Source organism: Macaca mulatta, chromosome 18 (genome assembly GCF_049350105.2).
Source record: "Macaca mulatta isolate MMU2019108-1 chromosome 18, T2T-MMU8v2.0, whole genome shotgun sequence".
Taxonomy (NCBI): Eukaryota; Metazoa; Chordata; class Mammalia; order Primates; family Cercopithecidae; genus Macaca; species Macaca mulatta.
Window position 1 is genome coordinate 11,895,780 of NC_133423.1, and position 22,335 is coordinate 11,918,114.

General features: G+C 35.1%; 1 protein-coding gene and 1 pseudogene across 1 annotated transcript in view; both read right to left on the reverse strand.

Moving 5' to 3' along the window:
* The window catches only part of CCDC102B (coiled-coil domain containing 102B), a 374,522-nt gene that overhangs the window by 318,440 nt on the left and 33,747 nt on the right, over positions 1-22,335 (reverse strand). The window lies entirely within an intron of this gene.
* LOC710709 (NADH dehydrogenase [ubiquinone] 1 alpha subcomplex subunit 1 pseudogene) lies at positions 20,504-20,777 on the reverse strand (annotated as a pseudogene).

Genomic DNA, 22,335 nt, shown 5'->3' on the forward strand with positions numbered 1-22,335 from the left:
TGGAAATGTGTAGAACTGAAATGATAAAGATTTTTAAAAGTGCATGGTGAAACAATAATTTTAAAACATTTAGAAACAGGAAAGATCTATTTACCTAAAGAGACTCTGACCAGATATTTAGGAACTGAGTATCTTAACAATCCTTATTTCTGGAAGATGTGTGCCTGTATGTGTGATATGTGTGTGTGTGTGTGTGTTTGTATTTCAGAGTAACAACTCATATGTACATAAATGTAAGTCTCTCTCTCTTTTTATAAGTAAACTCAACTTCTAAGTGACCTTGATTTTAACCCCTACTTTCACTGATGGCAGAAAGCTCTTATTTTTCTAATTCAAGGCAACTCAGTCACATTGTAGTTGAAAATTGATATTCTGTTAGCAGATATTCAAATGTATGCACAGCCACATGTCTGCACAGTTTCAAGGCCCATGCTGTCTTGACCTTAGCGCTCCTTGCTTACAGAGCAAGTGGTCCCAAGGTTTCTCCAAACCTCCTTATCCTTTCTTTTTTCATAAGGGTTACCTAAACGCCAGAGAGCAAGATAAGGTGAGACAGTTAAGTACTTAAGTGCGTGTGACTTGTATTCATCCTGAGATGAAGAGGTGAGTATCTAACCCCTGAGCCATGTTCAGTTATTGTTATTTTGCACCCTGATATACTGTATCCCTGATTTTGCGTGTTTAGAAGTGATATCTGCCGCAGGTATCACCAGTCCCTTTTACAGCTTCTCATCTTGACTAGTCACATAGTCTACATTTTCTCATCCTGACCCAACGTATCTTCAAAGAACATCCTTTCCCCTTTACAGGGCTTGGGAAGTCTTGGCTACTTTGACCACATCACCCTGGAGTGTATCAAAACTATGGGGCTGCCTGCAGGACCATTTGCCTAAACACCACCATATAGCCATTGACAATGTAAAGAGGTTTTATGTTGCTTTGCCTGTTGCATTTTGGAAGGTCAGGCACAGAATCCCAAATCTGGGAATTCTCCAAATCTATCTTCTCAGTCGAAGGCCTCGTTACTTTACCAGCATTCATATCAATCTAGGTCCCTGCAAAACCATTTCTTCTAACCTACTGATCAAACTTCTGTTTCTTTCAGGGTGATGCAATATTTGATATTTTACAATATTAAATATTCTTCCTTTGATGGTTTAAAACACCATGCTCAGTACTCTGGGCTTGGCTGTAAATTTGTAAAACTCAGTTTGTTAAATTCACAGAAAATTATTCCTTCCTTCTACAAAGTCTGGCTCTTATGCATCAAGAAATATTACAACTTTGAGATTTAAGAAAAACTTTACAAAATTACACAGGCTTCCTTGCAATAAAATGCATCAGCCATCCTATTAAAAGCAATGTACACAGGAAGAAATCGCTTTTGACTAAATGGTACAAGAAGAACTGCAGAGAAAGGAATTGCTGAAAATCTTCCAGGTTTTACTCAGCAGAATATGATCTAGTTAATTTTTTGCCATAGGTTGAATTATTAGCCACAATTCTTCCCTCCCCTGTGGTGGGAGGATGCATCCACAACCTTGCCTTGGCATCATAGAAGCAGAGTACACTTCCCCAGTTCAATAAACTTGTCCAGTGGAATAAGGAAAGTTGCACCTTGTTATTTCTAAGCCCATGTCTTAAGAGAAATTAAATATGTAGCCTAGATCAACTGACACATGGATACATAAGAAATAAATGCTTCTTGTTGTATGCCACTGAAATTTTGAAATATTTGTTAGGCAGCAATAGCTGACTGATACTAGGTGGACTACATAACTGTGTATTTTATTTTTCTTATATTGCATCAACTAGTGGAGATTTAAAAGCAAAAGAAATTTAAGGAAATCATGATTTCTTTAACAAGAGATTTCTTACCTCTTAGTGAAATATTCACATGGTCCCTCAAAGGAGTATGCAGAGGAGCCACTATAGTCATCTGGTCAAATCTTTCATTAAATGCAGAGATGCTCTTATTTAAGGTTTTAGAAAAGTTCCTATGGTCTCTGCTTCCAACATCTAGTCCAAGCTATCATCTTTTCCAGCTGGACTAATGAAGTGCCTCTACACCCACCTGGAATACACCCTTACTGCAACCTATTCCTCTATAGTCTGTTCCTCATCCTAATATATTCAATGCAAATATGATCATATTGTTCCACAGCTTAAAATCCTTCGGTGCTTTCTCATTTGTTTTAGGAGAAAAGTCAAACAGTTCAACATGTCCTATAAGGATCAGCATAATCTGTTCCCATTCTATCTTTCCAGCCTCCGTTTTTGATTTTAGCATTGGTCTGTGTATTCTAGCCAGAAGAATTACTTTCAGATTATTGCAAGAGATCTTGCATTTTTTTTTTAAACTCACAGCCTTCCTCACTACCACTCACAGTCTTCTTACCTACCTGCCAGTGAGTTTTGCAATCCCATGTTGAAAGTATGGTTTCCACTGCCAACTAGTTAGTCTGGATTCTTGTTGAAATCAGAGCCCAATGCTTTGATTGGAGGGAGGTTATCTAGCAATCATTCCAGGAGGAACCATAGGGTTGGAGAAAATGAGAGGACAGAAGCAGAAGATGCAGTGTGCTATGGACCTAATTGGGTTCCCTTTAAACTCATATGTTGAACCCCTAACCCCCAATGTGATGTTATTTTGAGACAGGGCCTTTGGGAGGTAATAAGGCTTAGATGAGATCAGGTAGGTGAAGTCTTCCTGATGGGAAGAGCATCCTTATAAGGAGAGATGGCAGAGAGCTTTCTATCTTTCTCTCTCTGTGCCACGTGAAGAGACAGTATGAAGGCAGGTGGCTAACTGCAAGCCAGGAAGAGAGCCCTCACCAGGAACCCAACCAGCTAGCATCTTGGCCTTAGAATTTCAATCCTCCAGAACTGTTAAAAAATGAATTCTGATTGTTTAAGCCACCCAGTCTGTGGCATTTTTTGTGGCAGCTTAAGCTGACTAATGCAGGATGTTGTCAAATTTTTATTGAAAATCTATTGAGTTTTTAATAAAAATAGTTATCAGTATTTTCCTTTTTGTTTGGAGAATTTTATGTATTTGTTTAAAAATTCAAATTTGCCATGAAAATATCTTATGTATCTATCAAAGGTTTTTTTTTTTATTTTTGCCTTTTATATGTATGCTTGTAATTACTTATCATTTTTTAAGGTAGGGTCTTAAAAATAAATAAATTAAATAAAATAACTTCATTATTTTCTATATAAATATTCAACTCAGTCTGGTATTACTTACAAGAAGTTCATCTACACACTGCTCCATAGTAATGTAGTAACACAGTAAGCCATACCAGGCTGTTCTCTTGCTTAAACATCTTCAATGGCTCCCCATTACTTACCAAATAAAGTCTAACCTCTTTGACATTCCATATAGAGTTGATTACAGTGACAGCTCCCACCCTATTCTTTCAATTCCTATGTTCTAGGAATTACTTAGTTTCCTAAACATAACACATTCTTTTCTCAGTAAACTTACCCTTGACTCATCTTCATTTCTGGCTTATACTTTGCTACATATATGTCATCCTCTTACCCAGAATTAATATACATCAACATTTGTATGATCCTTGTCTTTGATTATTCTCCTCTCACTCTATAATAGCTTTCATCCACTTCTGTGCTTATGAAAAACACATTTATCCATCAATTCAATTTTTTTTTGTTTTTTTGAGATGGAGTTTCGCTCTTGTTGCCTATTATATGATCTCGGCTCACCGCAGCCTCTGCCTCCCGGGTTCAAGCAATTCTCCTGCCTCAGCCTCCTGAGTAGCTAGGATTACAGGCATGCACCACCATGCCTAACAAAGTTTGTATTTTTAGTAGAGACAGAGTTTCTCAATGTAGGTCAGGCTGTTCTCTAACTCCCGACCTCAGGTGATCCTCCCACCTCAGCCTCCCAAAGTTCTGGGATTACAGGTGTGAGCCACCAATTCAGCCATCAATTCCACCTTACATTTCACCTATGCCTTACTACCTCATTCCCCTTTCTTTCAGTTAAAATTATGCCTTAGTAATAACTTTATTACTTGTTAGAATAGTTTAAGAAATTCTTATCCATATTTCCCTCATCAGCCTGAAAGCTGCTTGATGGAGATAACACTATATCTCATATGTTTAGTGCATACTAATCCCATAAATATTAATTAAATAAAATAAGAAATAATATTTATATATCTAATTATATTGTTTTAACCTAAAAGTATAGGTTATATGATATTTCAAGGCAAGAAAAATAATTTGTTCATACATATGTAATTTACATTAAACAAAAATATCAAATCTCACCACATTGAACTTTTGTGATTTTGACTTTGGTAACTAAGTATTATAATTTGCTATTGAGTAGTTACATGCTAAATAATTTATAAATTGTGCAATCTTTCAAAGGAAAGTAATCAGTAATGTAAAATAAGAGAATATAAAATCAATAAGGCACTCAGCTTCAGACCCCTGGTAAAAGACAAATAGTAATGTCATGACTGTACATGTTTAAGTATAGAAAGTTTATTCTAAGTGATATTTACCAGCTGCTCTTCTGATCTGAAAATTAGAATATAAATTCAGTGAAACCAAGAGAATCCTCTGGCAGAATAAGTAGTTAAATCCTGGAAAAGGCTATCATTAGGGGAGTAACTACTGTCCTTATGATAGTAAAATCTAACTGTCTTTGCTGCCTTCAGAGGAGACCTTGGTTTATTATTGGTTTAATAATTCCTATTATGCAACAGGGAATCAATAACCTTATTCTTTAAAGTTCTTCTCTGATTGTAAATTGCTATAGACTTCCATTAGAGAATGGATTTGTAATGCTATCCATTATGTGATTACCAGTTGTAATAAATTAGCCTGATAGTTTAAATTACATATTGATGACTGACAAACCACAAAAAAAGATTTAGAAAAATGTCAACTTCCAAAATTAAATGTTTCAACTACTATCATTTTTATATTTTATTCTAAACTATATATAAGTATAGTCATAATGACTTGAAATCCAAATTTTAATTCTTCATTCAATATACCTAAGATAAATAAATAAATAACAATTAAAAAAAACTTGCAAATATTTTGTCACAAATGATTTACCTTTTACTAAAATGTATTTTGTGGAAGAAAAACTTGAATATATTTAACATAAATCTTGATAATTTTTGTGTAAAATTGTATATGACCGTAAGCAACTGTTATTACACTATTCTTTGTAAAGTATGTCTAATGATATGAATGAGCTTTTCAGAGAGATACTACGACCTTTTACTGCTTCTAAAAATCATAGTAAAGATAATTTGCATGAGGTTCTGGTATCATGTATGAAGCAGTTTTGGTCAGTATTACATGGATCTGCAAGCATTTTCATCAGCTTGGGCTGCTACAGCAGAATAACATTGACTGGTGAGCTTAAACAACAAGCATTTATTTTTCACAGTTCTGGAGGCTAGAAGTCTGAGAACAAGGTGACAGTGGATTCCTTCTTAGTGAGGGCTCTCTTCCTGGCTTGCAGACGGCTGCCAGCTGGCTGTATCCTCACATGGCTCAGAAAGAAGGTTCTGGTGTTTTCCTCTTAAAATGGCACTAACCTCATTATAGGAGCTCCCCCTTCATGACTTCATTTAAGATTAATTACCTCCCAGTGGTCTTACCTCCCAGGGGTTACAGCTTCACATATGAGGTTTGGGAGGACACATACATTCAGTCCATAACACTACAAGAAATGAGTTTCCTCACTTCAGCAAATTAACAGCAAAGCAGAAACAGAATGCAAAGTTCTACATAACGATGAATTTTAGCCTAGTATGGATTTTACCCAGCTAATAAGAGAAAATATCATCTTCAAAATTATTTCAAGGAGCATATTACATTTCTGGTTCTGTAATATGCATTTAACAAAGCGTGTATTTCAGTTTAATATCTCTGTTTTAACATTCTTATCCATGAAATGGGGAAAAACAGCATTTATCTTTGCCTCTCCAATCGGTGCTATGTAAAATAATTAAGTAATATGTACCAGATCTTACAAAATAATAAATTATAAAAGTTCAAAACAGTATCTTTTTTTTGTTTTAATTCCCAAAGTGAAAATTTTGCTTTCTCTGAACTATTACCTCCTGACTATCTAACATGTCAGTTTCAACTGAGGCCCGTGGCACACCAGCCAGACTCATACCTTTTGATTTCTTTGGAAAGGTATTTCTCAGCTGGCAAAACAAAGTATCCAAAATGAAAAGATAAAGAAAGGGGACACCAGATTCTGACTCAGAACAGTACTTGGAAATTCCTGTGCTTGTGTGATCTGCTGCCAGTTACTTCAGATTTGAAAAACAGTGCCTTATTTAGGACTAAATGAATGATTGTCTATGGATTTTGGTGGACCAGATATAAAGAATACTTAAACACTGTCAATCCATTGCCAACCCATTGTCCTCATCCCACACTTGATGTGGGTAAGAATTTCCACTTCTTAAACCTGCACATTTCTCAGGAATTTTTGCAAAGATTAACTAAAAACTGTAAGACCTTTTTTTAGGGAATCATATATGGACGTATCACTGGATCAGATGCAGGATGTGTTACTTTTCTTAAATTTCAGTAATGTAGTCCTTGTTTTACTGTTTTTATACAGCTCTTTGTTAATGACCACAGAAGCAGAAGTAGCTTTATTTGTAATCTTGCTTCTTTGTCCTAGGAGTTATTTAATCACCCATCACTATTTTATTGCATGATTCTAAGAAAAGAGAAAGATAGATACATGTATTATCATATTTAAGAATAAACTTAGACATTGCAAAAATAGGAATCAAGATAATTGGCTTCTTAAATTGCTACTTAAATGTATCTATGTTTAATTCTTATTTCTTATGAATTAATATGTTTTAAAATTTTTGAAGAAAATTTTGTTCAATTGGATTTTCAGTCTTTGCTAACAAGCCAAAACTGCTATGTCCTTAAAAGACATAACATTCCAGATAGTGGTTACATTTGAACATCTCACTAGCAATCATGAGAGTCACACATGTACAGCTGGGTTTAGAAAACTAAAAAAATTAAAAATAAAAAAGAGAAAGAAAAAGTATGAGTTACATCAGAATAAGTATAAGAATCATATATGTTATATTAAATATAGTCGATAGAACTTTAAGTAACAATAATATCTTTGAAGCCATGTTAATAACCCTGATTGCAAATCACCATGATGCAAATGTTTTTCACTTTTTCCAATGTCAATTTTTGCTCTTGCTAAATGTTACTGATGTATATAATGGTATTAGCAAATTTATAGAATGATTCCAAAAGGGGCTAAAAGGAGATAGATTATGTAAATTTAAAAATTACTATAGTGCCTTTGGCTTCCACTTATTTTCTCTTTCTTTCCCTTTCTTTCTTTTTTTCTTTCCTTCCTCCCTCCCTCCCTCCCTTCTTTATTTCTTTCTCTTTCTTTCTTTCTTTCGTTCTTTCTTTCCTTCATTCCTTTCTCTTTCTTTCTTTCTCTCTTTCTTCTTTCTCTCTCTCTCTCTCCTTCCTCCCTCCCTCCCTTCCTTTGCTGCCTGCTTGCCTGCCTGCCTGCCTTCCTTCCTTCCTTCCTTCCTTCCTTCCTTCCTTCCTTCCTTCCTTCCTTCCATTCTTCCTTCCTTCCTTCTTTCCTTCCCTGTCTTTCTCTCTTTCTTTCTTGACAGAATCTCACTCTGACACCCAGGTTGGAGTGTGTTGGCACTATTGTAGCTTTCTGCAGCTACAAATTCCTGGGCTCAAGCAATCCCCCCACTTCAACCTCCAGAATAGCTGGGATGACAGACATGCACCACCATCCCCAGCTTATTTATTTGTTTGTTTATTTATTATTTATTTATTTGTGACAGGGTTTCACTCTGTTACCCAGGCTGGAGTGCAGTGACATGATTACTGCTCACAGCAGCCTGGAACTCCTGGACTCAGGTGATCCTCCTACCTCAGCCTCCAGGGTAGCTGGGACTACAGATCCGTGCCACCATGCCCGGCTATTTTTTTTTATCATTATTATTTGGCTAGAGACAGGGTCTCATTATGTTGCCCAGGTTGGTCTCGAACTCCTGGGTTCAAGTGATCTGGCTGCTTTGGACTCCCATTTTTTTCTTTTTTTTTTCTTTTTTTCTCTTTTTTTTTAAATTATACTTTATGTTCTAGGGTACACGTGCACAACGTGCAGGTTTGTTACATATGTATACATGTGCCATGTTGGTGTGCTGCACCCATTAACTCATCATTTACATTAGGTATATCTCCTAATGCTATCCCTCCCCCCTCCCCCACTCCACAACAGGCCCCTGTGTGTGATGTTCCCCTTCCTGTGTCCAAGTGATCTCATTGTTCAATTCCCACCTACGAGTGAGAACATGCGGTGTTTGGTTTTCTATTCTTGCCATAGTTTGCTGAGAATGATGGTTTCCAGCTGCATCCATGCCCCTACAAAGGACATGAACTCATCCTTTTTATGGCTGCATAGTATTCCATGGTGTATATGTGCCACATTTTCTTAATCCAGTCTATCATTGATGGACATTTGGGTTGGTTCCAAGTCTTTGCTATTGTGAATAGTGCCGCAATAAACATATCTTATTATGTCACTTGCCAAATAAATTCTAGGCTAGAAAGTGTTGAGGGATATTCTAAAATTTAATTATAGTAAATTAGCTAATGCAACAATAATAAATTAATGCTAACATTTTCTTCTTAAATATTTGGAGGTCAAAAATGTTATAAGAGTTACTCTGGCATTCTTTACAAGTCTGCAGATAACCAAGAATTTGCTACCCTGGTGCCTTACATCCTTAAGTAGTTTGAAGGTTATTGTTTGTTTTATGTTTTTATCTTTACAATAATTGACTATTGTGAAATAAAGAACTTTGGAATTTAAATTGGAGGACATGGAATACAATTTGAGTCTGCCATATACTAACTAGGTAACCTTGAAAAACTGAATTACTTTCTGTGAGCATTAGCTACTTATCTGTAAAACTAGAAGTCATGCAAACTTTCCTCATAGGATTGTTGCACAGATAAATTGGAATAATTTATTTATTATTATTTTGAATAATAATTCAAAGAACAGTGAGTTGCCATGCAATGCTATTCTATGGAGTCAACATGATGTTATTATTAGTAATCATAGTAGTGTTATACGGAGCACCTGGAATAAAATTCACTGGAAAAAAGTATACAGAAGGGAAATAACAGAAAGGAAATTATAGCAAGAAATGTTGCCTTGTTGGAGGCAAGAGTGTAGTGGATCAAATTTCAAACAAAGAGTACTTAAGATCCTTAGCTTTTGAATGTAAGATTTTGAATCTAAGCCCAGCTCTCATCATCATTATCTGTCTAATCTTAAGCAAATTCTCTCAATTTCTTGATTTAAAAAAGTAAGCGTAATGGAGTTCTTATGAAGCTATGAGAATAGAAAGCAATGATGTTCAAGGTTCTAATGCATTTTTAGGCACATGGCATTCAACAAAGGGTAATTATATGATAATGGCGGAAAAGGCTACTTTATAAGCCACAGTTACTCTATTATTATACTCACATGGAAGAAATACCTAGAGGTTAACACAAGGGAAAACAAATGCTAGATTCCATTGCTGTATTGAGGAGTATTGCTAGTGTTTATATTTTTATCATTATTGAGTGTAGAAAGAGGCAATCAACCTCAAAATCCTCTGTGTCGGCATATTGTAGTATTCTCAGAACAGAAAATCTTTAATTCTTCAGATTAGGTTGTCATGCTATTATCAAGGAAACATTTTTTTTTTACATTGTTAGAATACGAAGAATCTTTCTGCCAATATTCTAAATATAGCTATTGTGCTTTGATTCTTTTATCCTTTCCTCTAGGGAGGAATGAAAAGGACACAAGAGAGAAAGGGGCAACCATGCATGCATATGATGACTCCATCTAGCTTTTTTACAAATCCACCTAAATATTGCAGGCGCCCTTTCCTGTGACTTACATAAGTAATCTCCAAGGAGGTTGTGCCATGGCAACTGTCAATACAGTTGTATGAGAAACAGGGAGATGATTCATTTAAAAAAACAGGCATTCTCCATGTTTACAATGTAGTAAGCATGAAAAAAGGTCTTTAAAGACTATAGGAGTCCAGTAAATAAATGTAAACCAAACTTATCTATATAAAATGGTAAGTAAATTTGAATAATATAACCCACATAAAATTATAAAATCATGTCTAAAATATCAGAAACAATGCTTTATAAATCAAGAAGATATTAGCATCAAGCCTGTAATCCCAGCGCTTTGGGAGGCCGAGACGGGCGGATCACGAGGTCAGGAGATCGAGACCATCCTGGCTAACACGGTGAAACCCCGTCTCTACTAAAAATACAAGAAAATTAGCCGGGCGTGGTGGCGGCGCCTGTAGTTCCAGCTACTCGGGAGGCTGAGGCAGGAGAATGGCGTGAACCCGGGAGGCGGAGCTTGCACTGAGCCGAGATGGTGCCACTGCACTCCAGCCTGGGGCACAGAGCAAGACTCCGTCTCAAAAAAAAAAAAAAAAAAAAAAAAGAAGATATTAGCAGTTTTTTTCCCCTAAGGCCTTTGTGTGGTTTGTGAGGCTGAGATAAAATATTGATTACGGTAGCCCCCCCTTATTTGCAGGGGATGCATTGGATGCATTCCTAGCCCCCGCAGTGGATGCCTAAAACCACAGGTAGTACCAAACCCAATTGCCATCGATCAGAATTCGTTTCTGTTCCTGTTTTCCACCCACAAATGTAATGCCTTTTCAATTTTAACTAAATATTTATCATGCGCTGTGGCAGTAATGTTTACAGTTTGAGGTGCAACAGCAAAAGTAGCATGACTTTTGCTTTCCTTCTTCATAATATCACAGGGAGGTTGTTTCTTACTGTAGTCTTCGTAACCTCCACACATGATGCTTTTTTATCTCCTTATAAAATACAGACCTTTCACCTTTTTACTTTCTGGCTTTTCTTAGGCATATCTAAATTACCACCATCGCTACTCTTGAGCTGTAGGGCCATCATTAAGTAAAATCAGGGTTACCTGAACACAAGCTCTGGAATACCTTGACAGTCAATCTGATAGTCCACATGGCCATAAGTGACTAGTGAGTGGGAATGTGTTCAGTGTGGAGAAAATGGATGGAAACAAAAAAGATTTTAGGCTAGAAAGTGTCAAGGAATATTTCAAAATTTAGTTATAATAAATTATTTCATCCCAAACCACAATACATTTAAGGCAAATATGTTCTCCATAAATATTTGGAGGACAAAAAGGTTATAAGAGATATGTTAGCCTTCTTTATAAGTCTTTGCTGAGCAACACCACAAGATTTCATCACGCTACTCATGATGGCACATAGTTTAAAATTTATGCATTGCTTATTTCTGGAGTTTTCCATTCATTATTTTCAAACCATGGTTGACTGTGGGTAAACAAAACTGTGGAAAGCGAAACGTTGAATAAGGAGAGACTACTGTAATTGTAAACAACATTTATGTAAACATGGATGGTAAAATGTCAAGGGACACCATCCAAAATAAGTTTAAACAGAATAGAATTACTTAGAAACTAGCAAGAGATTTTTAAAATGAAGAAGGGAAACAGATAAAGATACAAGTTCAGTCAATCAAAAAAGAAGATTTTTAAAAAGCAGTGGAAAATCAGAACAAATGAAAGCACAAAGTAATGATTTTAAAAATAAGTCAAAAATATAAATAATTATCATAAACGTAAATGAACTGAACTCCTCAAATTAAATACAGTTAAATAACCATAATATAAACTAAACCCAGCTATAAGGGTTAAATTTTTAAAACATTTATAAAAATCTGTAACACAAAGTATTATTTAAAGGAATCTAGTGTAGTTATATAATATCCAAAAATAGATCTTAAAGCACAAAGCTATGCTAGTGTTAAGGAAATTTGCGAGAAAATGATAAAATATTCACCTCTCCAGGAAAGTACAAAAGTTCTAAAAAGTGTAGAGAGCAAATGATACAGATTCAAATATTTAAATAAAAAATTATTTTAAAATTGAGAATTTGACAAATTCACACTCAGTGGGATATTTCAACATATCTCAAGTATTGACTGATTACCCAGGTAAACAGAGTATATTAGTTAACAGAAACTGCTTCACACAGAAACGTTTTAAAAAATGAATTCTCTAGGAACTTATATAGAATATTTATAAAAATTGAAAAACTTCCAACAAATTTCAAAGAAGTACTACATAAAGACTATTTTCACAACTAAGCAAGTTGTAGACGAATGTTTAAAAATGTGTAATTAGAGAAAATAAAAATAATACATATCATAACTTGTGGGAGGCCATGAAATTTGTTTGAGAGGGAAATTGTAGCCGGAGATGTTTGTATAAAAAGACAAATTAAGACTGAAAATTGACGGGCTTCGTGCTCAAACTCAGCTGTGTTCCACGGCGCAGAACAAGGAAAGCCACAGAAGGGTGAACTCCCTCCATTTAGAGGATTCCATGGGAAATACAGTATCTCTACTTGTATTCATTGGTCATAAATAAGTAATATGCCTTTACTTTGCTACAAAGAGGCTGAATTTTTTTTTTGCTTGCATATTGTATCTTAACAAAATTAAGAGGCTCTTACTCCAGGATGAAGATAAATTTAGGTTAGGCAAACCCTGCCATCCAGCTATCCTGAAAAGTTTTCAGTTCACCCAGGCAAGCTGTTATTTTTCTCGCTGAAAGGACTTTAGTGGTTTTCTGCTTCTTTCTTCTCATTATTCATCTAACTCCTATTCGTATTTCAGACCTAAATTTAGACATCACTTTCACTGGATACCCTGTTATGACACCAAAATCAGCTTTAGCATTGGTCCTTGGGTTCCCATAGCACCACACATTTGCTTTTATAGTGACAATGTGACACTGGGCGATGGTTATATCTTTCCTTTGCTGGTTCTTACACCTTACTGTGTAGTCCTTGAAGATTCCTGTTGTACAATTACAAGTCTTTGGAAGGACTGGATAAATGAATGTATCAATGATACCTGGTACAACAAAAGTGTTTAATAACTCATGAGAAAAATTTCTCTTTATTCTTAAAATAAAGTAATACAGTGTCTTTCTCTTTAGGAGCAAGTTTATTTTTATCTTACACCTAGCAAGTCATGTAATTAACTGTGTTCATCTCTTTCACATTGGTTGTATTCTAATTTAAAGCTTGCATTCTAATTTAAACTCCTCTATATTACAGGTCTTTGGGGTGTGAATTTTGTACACTAATATTACTTACATATTTTATTTTTACCTTAATTTGTGTCAGGCTACTTTACTTATTTTTGTTAACTTTACTTTAAGACGGTATTTCATGTAAATAGTTTAAAACCAAACTGTTCTAAATGGCTCTGAGAAGACACAAATTGAGATGGAGCTTAGTGTGCAGGAGGTTTATTAGGAAATGCACTTGAGATCACAACTGTGAAATGGAGAAGGAAGGACAATTTGGCAGAGGGAGACTACTTCAGTATTCTGGAATTGAGATGGCCCCTTTCAAGTTGGGGTGAGATAACTGTGCCTTTATACCCCTGCAGTGATCAGTCTTTTGATGCAGGCTGCCCCTGAAACTCCAAACAAAGCAGTTTTCTTCATCAAATGTAACCTCCCAAGAGGAGTGAGGGCTGGGGGGAATGTTCCTACAGAACTCTCAGAAGTGTGGGCAGCTGTTTGGTCCATAATAGCATGGTTGCTCTGTAGGTCTACAATCCAGCTGCCACTCGAGACTTCCCTAAATCTTGAGTATTGTATATCCTCTTTTCTCTTTTGGTTTACTCCCTCATTTTGGCAAAAATCTACATTCCATAGAAATTACTTATAAAAATAAATGAATACTTTACAGATTTAAAACATTTTTAGTTTGTACAAAACCCGATTGACAATTTGAATGTGTATAGAATTCTATACTTAGCATCATCTTCCAAAATTGTAAGACATTGTTACATTGTCTTCTGGCCCTCCATATGTCTGTTGAGAAGTCTGATGTCATTCTTAATCTCATTTTTTTTGTATTTGTCTGTCACCTGTTCCCTTCACCTTTACTTCTTCCCTTGACCACTAGAAGCTGTTAATGCTGGTAAACTAAAATATCATGGTGTCTTGCTACATATTCATGTCTATTATTTGAGCTGAGTACCCAATGAGTCATTTAAATATGGAAACTCATGTCTTTAAGTTCATATGAAATTTTATTGATTACTGTGTTAAACATTTTCTCCTTTCTCTTATCTCAATTAGCTGGCTCCACAAGTCTTATTTTTAAGATATTAAACATACTGGACTAGTAATAAAATTCCTTTATTTTTCCCCAATATTTTACATAACTTTTTCTTTCTTTGTTATACTCCATGAGTTTCCCTAAATATCGTTTTCAGCCTTTCTCTTGAACTTTTAATAGTGCTTTCATAGATTTAATTTTCAGAAGCTCTTTTCAAGCCTGCTGGTTTGTTTTGTTTTGTTTTGTTTTTGTTTTTTTAGGTAGGGGTGGCATTCTGTTGTTATTTCTTATTTGAAAGATCATTTCATCCATTTGGGGTTTTTTTAGTTTTTTTTTTTTCTCTCTCTCTTTATAGATTTGCTTGTTTTAAGTTGTTGTATTTTTTATTTGTTAAGTTTGTTTTGCTCATTTCTTACCATAGGGATGGGGAAGGATTTGGCATATAAGGAACCATCAAGTCTTAAAAGGCTTTCAAATAACCCCTCTGCCTCATTTATGTATGAAACAAGCATTTAATCTTCCCGGGTCCCAGCAAGAAGCCAGGAGCTATTTCTCAAAAAATAAAGAGAATGACTTCGTTTTAAAGCTATAGATATCATGACTTTTTTCTTTTATCAGAGGTTATCACAATCTCCTCTCCACTTAGTATCCTAAGCTCCAGCACCATTGGATTTTGGGGGTCATAACCACCAATTTACAGTGATGCTTACATTATAGATTATAACAGCTAAAGAGGTCTTATCTCTTTGTGAGTCCTACTGATAATGGTGTGCTAGAGTTTTCCAGCATGCTATCCCTGTATAGATTGTGTTAAACAATCTATTGTCATTCTTTTCTCTCATAGAAATATCTTAAATAATACTGATTCTTACTGCAGCACAAACATGTTTAACTTGTACAATTTTAAGATCATATTTGATTTGTTAAAATATTGTGTTTATAGAAACCAAACCAAATTATTTATATATATTACATATATACATATTTAATACATACATACATATATAGCTACATATATAATACATACATTATACATCTACATGTATAATACAAATATATACATATATGTCTTCAGCTTCAAGTATCAAAATCAATTTTGTATACCTTAAATAAAATGAAAATGTATTTTTAACATGTTAATACTTCTGGACTCTAAGAGAAATAGAAGACTGGCTTGTAATATAGGCACAAATCAAGACACCACCATAAAGCTGAGAAGAGGTGAAAAGGCCATCTTTTCAAAGTCTGCAGGACACAGCTACCACTGCTGTTTTTGTAAATGAATTCTAACCATCTCTTGTCTTTCTAATATTTGTTCAAGGGCTAAAATTTCCAGTTGGAGCTTCCAATTGGCTAGGCACATGTGATTTGCTCATGCACTGACTTTGGGGACAGAAGTGAGGTGAGGTATAACCCTTCCCCTTCAGAACATTAAATTTACAACATAACAAATTCTTCTGAAAGAGGAAAGCATATTAGAAGCTATGTAGCAAAAGTAAAGTGCCAACTAGAGCTATAATTTTTCTTATTATTTTTTCTTTAAAATCTTAAATATTATTTAATGTTTAATTTGTGAGGAAATAAGTAGAGCAAAATAAAATAGAAAAAAGGAAATAATATCTAGCAACAATTAATATAAAGCAATAAAAAGTTATACTCATTTTATATAATTTTCTTCACACCAGTATGTATTTTTTTAAAATAGCATTAGTTGTTTTTTAAGAGAAAATTCCATCTGGTTGACCAGTTTGTTATGTATAGTTTTACCCAATAAAATTATTCCTCCTTTTCCTACTCTGCAGTTTGGGATCAATTTCAACAGCTGTTTTAGATTAAGTCTATTTTTGAAATAATATTACCAAGAGGAAAGAGACATTTTATCTTCTAAGGATTCCTTGGAGAGGCAAGAATGTCAACAGTCATACATAAAATCATAGCTTTCACTGGAAACTACAATCTTGCTAAAGACAAAAAGGCCATTTTTCTTCATGCAAGCTAATATCATGTCCTTATTATGTAAGCAAGCACAGTATATTCTTTAAAATGTCAGGGATAAGGAGAAAAAAAATTCAGAATATAATGCAATTATAATATAACAATATATTTCAATTCGGGCTATAGGCAGGCTTTCTAGTAATAGTTAAGCCTTTTCTGATAGATGCAGGGCACATTTTCCAATAGAAAAATGATGGAATTGACACTTTAAGGAGGTAACACTGGAGCAGAGGCTTGACCACCACCCAGTTCTCACCAGCACTCAGGATGCTTTTGGATGGGTTACCCACGTGCACACAAACATGTGCACACACACACGCACACACACCCCAGATACAACATTCCAAACCATGAATATGCTATGCAACACTGCATTAACAGGACATGCCTGTAGTGGCACATAAATTGGCCTAGAAAATACTGGGGACATCTGCATTCCCTTTTCTTATTGAATTGACTTACTTGGCTTCTGAGTTTTCCTCAGAAGTAACACTTCAATATCTTTTCCATTTCTGTCTTGATCATTGTTTGTGTACCAAGTATAGCTGTACACATTTGGTACCATACTGGAAAACTCCAGGCAGAGCCATTTAAACATAAAGATTACATTGGGCATGCCTTCTCTTGCCTTTTAGAAGTTTACAACTAGCATTGCCTACTACATGTGGCAGAGCTGGTCATCAGTCTACAGAGGATATTTTCTTATTGAACTAATGTTGGCAATTTGCATTTTAAAACAGTATTGAAGTATGCATATTTAGTAGAATAAACAAAATATAACTTTCTCTTACAGAGTTATTGAATCTCTTCCTTATCTGTTATATTGCCTTTCTTACTTCAATTTGTGAGTGTTTTCTTTTGTATTGATAGAATAGTTCAGAGAACCATCTATTTATTGTTTAAGGGTTTTGTTATATTTCTTTTAGAAGCTATAGATACTATTAGATTAATTTACTATGGACTAATTTATTGATATAAATTTAACTATTTTAAAATCCTAAGTAATTTTACTCATCTAACTATTTTAAAATCCTAAGTAATTTTACTCATCTTCATTTTTTATTTCTTTTTGCACTTATTTATTTGCCTGAAATAACTTAGTGATTCAAAATAATACTTACAGAAAATCTTCCATGAACCATATATAAACTTTGCTTGATTTTTTAAAAAAATTTTGATAACTAGATTATTTAAAATTTGTATTTATATCTATTTAAATCTTTGGCTAAATCTCATGTATTTTAATATTTAGAATTATCACATTTTCTTAATAGTGTTGATTGAATAGCTCTTTTATCTACACTTTCATAATTATTTAAAACAGTATATGAAATGTTTCAAGCATGTGTATTTTTATACGCTACATATAGCAACTCTGTATGCTATTTCTATTATTTGTAATTTATAAAATTATTTTACTGGTCTTCTACATGATTGATTCTTATAGTTTTTCTATGGCTATTGGTAAGAAAATTGAATTCTCCAATATTGAGTTCAAATTTTTAATTTGATCATTAATACAATTTTGTAATCAATATTTTTAAAATATTATTTTTGTCTTAAATATATTATGGATTAATTACACAGATACATGACAGCTGCCATTTCAGTTACTTTTCTAACAATTTTGTGGCAGATTTTGCTTTACATATTTCATTCCATATCAAGCAAAATAGAAATATTTGTAATTTTTATATTTGTACTTTACATTGTAGCTTTTATAAATATAAAATATCCCTATTCTATTTCTTATAATAAAATTATAAGAATCTCTTTCATGTGTAGAGAAATGGAGATTACCTTCTTTTGAAGTATGGAATTTTTCATAGATTCCATGCTTGTTTTCTGTTCCTTTACAACTTTCCAGTGCTTGAGCCTGCCCACATCAGTCACAGCAGGGCCTGTCTCCAAGTCCAGAGGTCCAACAGGCTGAGCTAAATAATGATAAATTAGATCCTCATGCAAACCACAGCCAGGAGCTTAGTGGCTACAACAAAGACTTGGACAGGTTTTCTGGGGAGCACATCCTCCCATAAGCCTATTTCTCTCTTTGAAGGAGATCAGGTTTAAGACTTTCTCTGCTTCTAGGCTCTGCATAGTTTTCTAAATGCCAACTATGCAAGTTACTTGCATTTTTCAATAAATCCAAGTGAAAGAATAGAGAAAAACTTTAGAAGTGTTTTATCTGATGGTCTCCATCTTATTCCATGCAGGTTGCTATAACAGAATACCATAGACTGGGTGACTTATAAACAACAGAAGTTTATTTCTCATAGTTCTAGAGCCTGGGAAGTCCAAATGTTAGCAGTCAGTATCTGGAAATGGCTCATTTCCTCTTCCTTGACTTCCACCTTCTCCCTGCATGCTCACATGGTGGAAGGAGCTAGAAACCTCTCCTAAGCTTCTCTTGTGAGAGTACTGATCCTATTCATGAAAGCTCCACTGTCATTATCTAATCAGGTACCAATGGCTCCACCTCTTAACACCATCACATTGGGAGTTAGGATTTTAGCACATGAATTTGAGGAGACACGTTCAGTCCATAACAGTCTCCCCAGCCCATCTTTGCTTCCAAACCTCTCCCCTCAATTTCTTTTCTTTCCTTTTCTTTTGTTTTCAATAGAGACATTGGCTCACTCTGTCACCCAGGCTGGAGTACAGCAGTGGAATCACAACTCACTGCAACATCAAACTCCTGGTCTCAAGCAATCTGCCCACCTCAGCCTCCCAAATTTCTAGGATTACAGCTGTGAGCCACCATGCCCAGCCCTCCCCTCAAATTTTGTACTGTCTGGAATGTTCAGCTACCACTGCTGTCTGCATATCCTTGTCTCAGAGACTCATACCACTTCTACGTAGGTTTGCTCAGTTCAGTTACATTCGTACTAAATTTAGCAGCAATTCCTCTAGTTCTCTAAAATGTGGAATACACAAACCTCTGACTGATTTCCAGTGAACATGCAGAATTTTCTGTCTTTGTTTTAACTACTGGATGTTTAAATGGGATTTTAAAAGACAAAGAGAGGGAATTATTTGTGTTCCTTTCATTTTGCCAAAAGTCTTGCTATTGTTTTTGTCATAATTTTGGTTGTAAACCTCCTCAAATATTTTGTGAAATATTTTACACCCAGTTGAAAAATAACTCTTACAAAAAACTTTAAGAAAATTAATATGTTTTTTTCTGTTTTCCAAAGGAGGAAACTGCTATACAGCAGTATTGACAGATTGATTACAATCAAAAGGCTTTGAAGAACAGCAAGAGGAATTGAGTTTTAACCTGTCTGTACACAATCCATACAGAGTGCTTAAAAAAGAAAACAGAATATTTGAATCATGTTTGTTATTGAAAAAAATCATTCCATGTTTTTACAATTTTAGTGTGTATATATTAATATAAACCACATAAAAAGATAATACTGGCTGGGTATGGTGGCTCATGTCTGTGATTCCAACATTTTGAGGGGACTAGATGGGAGAATTGCATGAGCCCAGGAGTTCAAAACCAGCCTCGGCAACAAGGGAAGACCCAATCTCTACATTTTTTAAATACAATAATAATTAGCCAAATGCAGTGGTGTACCCTCTGGTCCTAGCTATTCTGGAGGTAGAAGTGGGAGGATCGCATGAGCCTAGGAGGTTGAGGCTGCAGTGAACCATGATCATACCACTGCACTCCAGCCTGGATGACAGAGTAAAACTGTCTCAAAAAGAGAGAGAGAGAGGAGAGAGAGAGGAAAGGAGGGAGAATGCTGTGTTTCTTAACTTTGCATGTGTGGTAATGTGTGTGGTATGTGAGGTGTGCATGTGGAGTGGAAGTGGTTGAGACCATCTGCAATAAGCTTGTTAACTGGTTTGTATCACTCATATCTTTATCCTCGAGACTGGAGATATCTAAGTTTTCATAAGAGATCATCAGAAGAATGATGATCAGCTGAGAAAACACATCCACAAAATTCCAAAGAATATCTGGTGAGATTATTTTAAAGAAAACATTTCTCATACACAAAAAGTGTAAGAATTGACATAGTAAATATGCAGGCACTCACTAATCATTTAAGAAATAAAAATTGAAAAATAATGCCATGAAATTATCTGCATTCCCCATTCTTATTTTTTTATTTTATTTTTATTAAGCACTACATAACACATTGCATGTTATATAATACACTGTATAACCTTCTAGCAGGGGTAGATGGCCATAACTGAGTTGTTTCTTCATCAGTCAGGAAAATGCTTCCTTAATCAATGTTCTCCAAACCCTTTGACACATAGTAATGATCAACTCCAGAGATGCGCTTATCTCTTTCCATCAGATTCCAGTGATACCCAAAATGAGCAACCCTTTTCTCCTTGCCCCCATTAGTGAACCTCTGGATGTACGCAGTAGCCGCTCCTGGAATAAACAAGCACACGCCCATGGCGGCGAGTCCGGGGAGAATCTCGAACCACATCTCTGCCCCGTTACCTAGGCCAAAACCCTGCTTCTGGGTCCTTGAAAGGTGACCGGGCTTCGGCTCCCTTCCCAGTCGCATTCCCCATTCTTATTCCATTTCCCTCCTTCTATGCTTTTCTCTGCCACACATTGCCAGTCAAAACCACTATTCTGAGTTATTTGGAGTTTATCATCCTATGCATGCTGCTATACTTTTACTTCATAAATAATTTACACGTTAGAGTTCCATTGCAGAGAACAGAATCTGCTTTAGCTAGGTTGAAAAAGGGATGTCTTACTACATATTAAATAGCTTGAAAAATAGGAAGGGCCAAAGCACTCGGCTTAGGCTATGCTTCCAGAAATATCTCCAGAACATTATTACCTACAAAGCATTTGGGTAATGTTCTATCATTGCTGCCAGAGTTGCTAACAGAGGAGGTTGCTATCCATAATGCTGATGAAAGAATTGAAAACTACTCCTTTGGGAAAAACAGCTGTATGAAGCTGTCAAATTAGGAAATTTCTGTCACCATGCTGACTACAAAACTATCAGACAGTAAAATGGATGCCTAGCACTCAGCCTGTTTGCTCATGCTCTAGATTTTATATTCAGGTCTAATCTCATCAGGATGCATACAATGAGAAAACACTCCATTGTATCTGGAACTCTAGTTCAGGCAGTCAGACAAGGGGTTAATGTTCAAATTATATGAGGGAATTCTACAGCTTAATAGCAACATACGTACGCACACACACACGCACACACACACACCAGTTTAATAACAGACAAAGTACTTAAATAGATGTTTCTCCAAAGAAGACATATAAATGGCCATCAAGTATATGAAAAGGTGCTCAACATCACTAATTATCAGGGAAAGGAAAATAAAAATCACAATGAGATATTTTCTCACATTTGTTAGGCTATTATCAAAAGCAGAAAAGATAACAAGCATTTGTGAGCATATAGAGATACTGGAACCCTTCTAACAGTGTTGGTGGAAATTTAAAATGGTGAAATGACTAGGGAAAACAGAATAGAGGTTTCTCAAAAAATTAAAAATAGAGCTACTATACGATTCAGCAATCCCATTGCTGGGTATATAACTAAAAGCATTAAGATGAAGATCTCAAAGAGACATCTGAACTCCCATGTTCACTGCAACATTATTCACAATGGCCAAAACCCAACAACCTAATGTCCATTGACAGATGAACGGAAAGAAATGTGATATATACATATAATGGTGTATCACTGTATTCAGCTTTGAAAAGAAGAAAGTCCTGCCATATGTGACAACTCAGATGAATCTGGAGTACATTATGCTAAGTGAAATAAACCAGTCATAGAAGGTGAAATACTGCATGATTCCACGTACATAAAGTGTCTATAATAGTCAAACTCATAGAAATAGAGAAGAGAATGGCAGTTGCTAGGGGCTAGATGGAGACAGGAAGATAGAAAATTGTTGCTTAATGGGTATAAAATTTAAGTTAGGCAAGATGAATAAGTTTTAGAAACCTGTACAACACCATGCCTATGGCTAACAATACTATATTATGCACTTTAAAAGTTTGTTTCCAGGATATAATCCTGCAGAACATTATGTCAAGTAAAATAAGCCAGGCACAGAA